Raw genomic sequence first — 6,148 nt, 5'->3', positions numbered from 1 at the left:
GGACAGTCTAAGTAAGTTTATTAACTTTTTTCTTTAATTGTCCAGTATATTTTAGTATATACAAGGTAGTTGAAATAAATTAGTTAGAATTTTTCAATATATTTTTTAAAATATAATCTACGACGGCGATTCTCATTGTCAGTAAAGAAAGACAAATACTATCGACATTGTTCTGATAATGTGGTTGGGGGGGGGGGGGGGGGCAGCAAGGCCAGCCACAACCCCAGTCATGACAAAACGTTTGCCCGTGCCACGTCGCGTGTGGAACTAGTTCCCGAATGTAAGGCCGGGGCCACACGACGCGGATCATCCGCGCGTGGAAAAAGTTAAATACTTAGAAGTACGCTCAGAAACCTTAATTTGCCAAAATCATTCTCTGCAATCTAGGAGTGTGAAAAATCTTGAGCCATTTAACCTAGATGATAAATCTTCTAAAGTTTGAAGTGGGTGATGGCGACGTTTAATATTTTTGTTCAAATCGGTTGGATCTAAGCAGATTCGGACTTTGTCTTTTTGGCGTACAACAACCATGGGGGACGTTTCTTGTTTTAAAATAAAACTAAATCTTTAAATGAAGAATTCCATTTAATGATTTACAAGTTAGTATGTTTACAAGTAAGTTTGTTGACCGTTCCTTCGTGAATGGTTATGTAGAGATTGGCAGTAAATGATTTCATAACCATCATCTATAATAGACCCCCCTACTGCCACATGTGATTTGATTTTAAAATAATTGAAATCACCATAATGACGTATGTGTTTTGTTCCAGGAGAGCAGGCCTCCAGGAATGGCTCGGGGAAAGTGGCCAAGAAAAAAGAATTAGGCTTTTCGACATCAACAGTAAAGTATATTTTTAAATACTTTATAGGTTACTAGCAGTTACCCGGCGCGAGTTGCTGTGCTTAATAACTATATTTTTAAATGGTAATTTGTTGTTTACGATAAATAATAAAAAAAGTATACTAAGAACAAGTATAGAATATTTATTTTACTTTAATGCCAGTGGATAAACTATGATTTTTTTTCATTAGGTGTATAAATATATAAGTTTTTAGGCGTACCAAGACGTGAGCACGCAACATACAGCTGTCCGTGTGAAAAGCATGCATTTTCTAAATTTAAACCAGCGATAGTCAGGGATTGCCCTTGTGCCTTATTAATGGTCATTGCGAAAGCAAGACGCAAAGGAAATTGTAGTCGCTTGAATTCAGAAGGTATTTCAGATGAAATCGGTATTCTTGGGATTAAGACTATTTCTCCTTTGAACTTACACTGATGATTGTTGCTTCGATCAAGTTTGGTGTAATTTTTTAAATCGTCAGTCTAGTTCCGTTGCATAGCGTGAATTAAGTTTTTTTTAACACAGTAACTTAATGTAAGTTTAAAAAAATAAAATCTAAATAGTCCCTGAGTAGCTGGTGCTGCTACCTAGCCCGGATTGGGCGAATCTTTTAGCTAAGTGGTTGGTAGTGTATCCTATGAACATGCAGGTCACCAATGGTCGTTTTGCTATTTTTTTAAAAATAATTCCTTCTGATCTGTTTGAATACGTAAATATGATAAAAATACACATTAGTGAACAAAAATATTAGTTTAGTTTAGTTTATTAGTTTAGTAATGAGATCTGTTGAGAAACATTTTGAAACAATTTTGTTGAACCTCCTCTACTCATTGACCGACTAATTTCAAAGGTCATATCCACCACTAGCCTATATTATTTTTCACTACAGACTTAACTTCTGTTACATGTGGCTACAGATTACCTGTAATAACTGCGGAACGGACAAGACCAGTAGATGGAGGAATAATAAAACTATGTGTAACGCCTGCTTTTTGTGGCCCAAACATCACCGTGGGGTAAGTAAAACTGTTGGGCGGATTTAAAGGAGACGGTTAGCCTCCTAGATGGGCCTGTGTGTAATGAGTGAGACATGTTAATAAAACCTCATTTAGATGGTTTCTCATCGTTGCCATGGATTTAGTAGATTTGAAAATGTTTAAATATTTTTCTTGATTAGTTTTTTATATAGGGTTTTAAACAGCAGTGATCATAAAATAATTTTTAGCTTCTTTAGTTCCTTAATAAAAAACTATGGAACTTTAGCTACCTTGTCCTTGCACTAAGATAATAATTCTTAAGAATTTGTTTTAGAATCTGCACAGCTAATTTGGAAGGGGAGCCCGATAGAAAAAAAAACCATTAGTGGGTGGTTGGCTCAAAGTCTGACAAAGTCTAGCAGCCGGCGCTAAGATTCTAAACTAGCTTTTGGCATAAAATACTTTGCTTAACATAACAACTGTAAACATTCAGCTTTTGTGTCACAAATTCAGCATTTGGATAAAAACGTAAAGACATACTTAGGGTTGACTTATTTATACTATGTGTAATGCTAATCATTGATACGTTCAATTCAACTGTAAGAGGATGACAGATTAATTAAATATTCATAGTAAAATACTAGGATGTTCAAATTATTTATTTAAGCAATCTTAGTAATCTTCGATTTGATTTAGAGCAATGTAATTTGTTTTTTAGCCAAAGTGAAAGTTCAAATTTGAGACTATGGTCTTTTCCTTACTAGCATACTACTATCGTTACCATCGTACTATCGTTTCCATTGCGTTTTGTGAGGTCAAATCTCATTTCAAGTTGCAGATTTAGTTTCCCCACCCTCGTAAACATTAAAAACGATATACTACACCCTACATCTAGCAATAAAGTGTTTAAAAATTTTTTTCAGGGAGCAATTATTATTCTAATTTAAATAACCTTATATCAGGAACTTCCCCAAGTCAGATTTCGGTAGACTTTTTTGTGCTGTGTGGAGGTATAAAAGTAATGAAATCTGTTGAGAAACCTTTTGAAACAATTTTGTTGAACGTCCACTACGCAATGAATGGACTAATTTCAAAGGTCATATCCACCACTAGCCTATGTTATTTTTCATTACAGACTTAACTTCTGTTACAAGAAATATGTATCAACTGCACCACCACAACAACAACTAGGTGGTGGGGCCAAAAATGACATGCTTGTCATCAATGGCAAATGAACCACAATGGGGTAAGTAACTTATACCCCTACCATGTAGCCAATTAGGTAGTATACTTTAATTTAGGATGAATATAATTGAATCTAATTTAAGCTGGTAGTAGTATTGCTCAAATCAAGAGGTGCAGGTTTACAATCCATTCTCACAAGTTATTCTGACACCATGTTAACTATATTATATCAGATTTCGGTAGACTTTTTTTGTATCGGTCCCAATTTCCAAATCTCCCCATAGTCTCTGCTGAAGTTTGAGTGGTCTTAAACGAAGGATTCAACAATTGAAGGACCACACCTACTCAGCTTAGGCTCCGGATTTATATTCTGATTTATATTTTAGAGTTTTTTGTAGTAAATTAGAAACTAATTATCTTTACTGCAGGGTGGAGTCAAACTCCCCACTGTAGAAGAGAAGAACACTTTGGAGAAGAGCACTTTAGAACCTCCCACTACCGAACCCGTGGCTAGAACTTCGTCCTTGGAAGAACCTGTGAATGTCACATTAATAACTGATACATATTACGCTATCCAGTCATAAATAATACTAAAACTTGTTTTTAAAATAAGCGTAGCTAGAGACAATTTACAAGTATTTATTTACAAACATCAAAAACAAAAAGTGGATTTAAACATTGTTCCACATATTACCTGTTGTTGAATTTTAACTGTAATGTTGTCACTATTTTATTAATTAGGCTAATTTTGAATAATAAGACGATAAGAAAATGTTTAGCAAAGATAAATCCTCGTATTTGTAGTAAACATGAAATAAAACTTAGTTTTTGTTGTAATTTTCCTGGTTTTCCTATACATTTTTATGTTCTGATAGCATTGTTTGAAACCAAAATCTCATAAAATCAAAAGACATATAGTTTACTGTGTAATATTGAATTTAACTTTGATTTAGTTGGACGAGGTTGTCATAATAAAGCCATTTTAGGGAAAATAATGTTTTGCAGCAAAATCTCAGGAACACAATATAAACTGAAAAATATCATCTAAATAGTTCGTGACTAACTAGTGCTGCTACCTAGTAACGCATTGAACAACCATCTGTAGCGCTATCTGTTCGCAATCAGTGGCGTCAGCTTAAATACCGGTTTTTGACTCAGTCTTCAAGCACAGATAGCCGAGAAGGCTAGGGCGTGTGTCACTTGGCCAGTGGCATTCGTCTGCTCGGGTTCGAATCCCGTCCTGTGTGGCAAATAATTGGCGATCTGTGTGTTTGTAGCGATATACTACAACCACTGGGGCATAGTGAGGTGTTCATAATCCTTGGTTTAGACATACACCTCGAAATCATCGGATTGGGCGAATCTTTTAGCTAAGTGGTTGGTAGTGTATCCTATGAACATGCAGGTCACCAATGGCCGGTTTGCTATTTTTTTTTTAATAATTCCTTCTGATCTGTTTGAATACTTAAATATGATAAAAATACACATTAGTGAACAAAAATATTTTCTCAAGACTGCAATTTTGATTGGATTATAAAATACACAATTTAAACCAATAATGTATTTTTAAAACTAAATTTAATGAGGAAATAATTTATATATGCATTCTTCAGACAAAGCAATGATTACTAAATATCCTCATTGAACTTTACACTAAAATCAATTAATTAAAGACGATGTTTCTAATAATAATAAATTAATAAATAAAGTGCTGATCTGGCCAAAATTAATACATTACTTCCACATGTTAATTTTCGAGCATAACAAGATTTAACTGTCATATTTTTTGTATTCAAACGATTTATTTCATTTTCTTTCATTTTATGTTCTGTCAGTACTAATAAATCCACTGAAATTTCATCTAGTAAGATAGACAACATGTCTAGTCTGGAGGGTAGGTGCTGGATATTTTGGTGTAGGATACTAATTTCGTTATTAATATTTTGATTGCAGTTTGTTTTACTTTTGTTGTTTTTGTTTTTACTTTTTGTTGCAAATGGTTCCAAAACAACCAACTTCTTCTAAACTGCAAGAAAACAAAAATGCTCCAATACCATATTAACAGCTCAAAAAAGCAAGTCACACTGACTGTTTTGATAGGTGACGAAGAGATCTCTTCTTACAGCAATGCTAAGTTTCTTGGTTTGGTTTTAGACAGATAGCTCAACTTTCATGACCATATAGAGCTCATATCAAGAAGAATTAGCACAGGAATTTTTGTGATCAGAGGTCTTTCGAGGTTTACCGATTCTCGTGTAACCTTGAGTGCCTATTATGGACTGATTTACCCATTATTGTCGTATTTGGTGGCAGTTTAGGGCTGTGAGAGCGTACGAACAAAGTTTGTCTTCCGTCTTCAGAAAAAAGCCCTTAGAGCAGCCTTCAGAATATCCCGTCGTACTTCTTGCAAGCCTCTCTTCAAGGAATACAATATTCTCACATTTCCATCCATATACATACTCAGTTGTCTATCGTTTTTAAAAGGAAATTAACTGTATCAACCGCAGTTCCATTCAATGCAGTACACTCTCAGACAAAAAAACAATATTAAGCTACCTAAGCACAGGACAAGTTTCTTTGAGAGACACCTATTTTATAATAGTATCAGGTTTTTCAATGTGTTGCCTGAACCCCTGAAAGTGGAGCAAGACAAAGACAAATTTGGGAGAGCGGTCAAACGCATACTCTTGGAACAAGCTCCCTACACTGTGAAAGATTTTTTAAGTTGCCGATCGAATTAAGATACTGTTCAGTTGCGTTTTAGTTCTAACAGCATTTATAATTTAGTTTTATTATATATTCTTGTGACGCTATTATACAGTTTTTTTCTGTGCAAAAATAAAGATGATTTGATTTGATTTGACGGAACATTGATGCGGTAGTAGGATTTTGTGAGGTCAAATCTCATTTAAGTTGCAGATTTAGTTTCCCCACCCTCGTAAACATTAAAAACTATATACTACACCCTACATCTAGCAATAATGTGTTTAACAATTTTTTTTTCTGGGAGCAATTATTATTCTAATTTAAATAACCTAATATCAGGAACTTCCCCAAGTCAGACTTCGGTAGACTTTTTTGTGCTGTGTAGAGGTATAAAAGTCATGAAATCTGTTGAGAAACCTTTTGAAACAATTTTGTTGA

The 6,148-nt window shown here is 34.4% G+C and overlaps 1 long non-coding RNA gene across 1 annotated transcript; it reads left to right on the top strand.

The window, feature by feature from the left end:
* The first annotated feature begins 775 nt into the window (after nucleotides 1-775).
* Nucleotides 776-3,792, top strand: LOC128985343 (uncharacterized). Its single transcript, XR_008490014.1, has 4 exons — nucleotides 776-841; nucleotides 1,760-1,858; nucleotides 2,955-3,065; nucleotides 3,433-3,792. It is a non-coding gene; the product is annotated as an uncharacterized LOC128985343 (long non-coding RNA).
* The last annotated feature ends 2,356 nt before the right edge of the window (nucleotides 3,793-6,148 follow it).

This window comes from Macrosteles quadrilineatus, unplaced genomic scaffold (assembly GCF_028750875.1).
Source record: "Macrosteles quadrilineatus isolate MER2022 unplaced genomic scaffold, UCM_ALF_1.0 Scaffold_2__2_contigs__length_208266976, whole genome shotgun sequence".
Taxonomy (NCBI): Eukaryota; Metazoa; Arthropoda; class Insecta; order Hemiptera; family Cicadellidae; genus Macrosteles; species Macrosteles quadrilineatus.
This window is presented reverse-complemented; position numbering and strand designations above follow the sequence as displayed.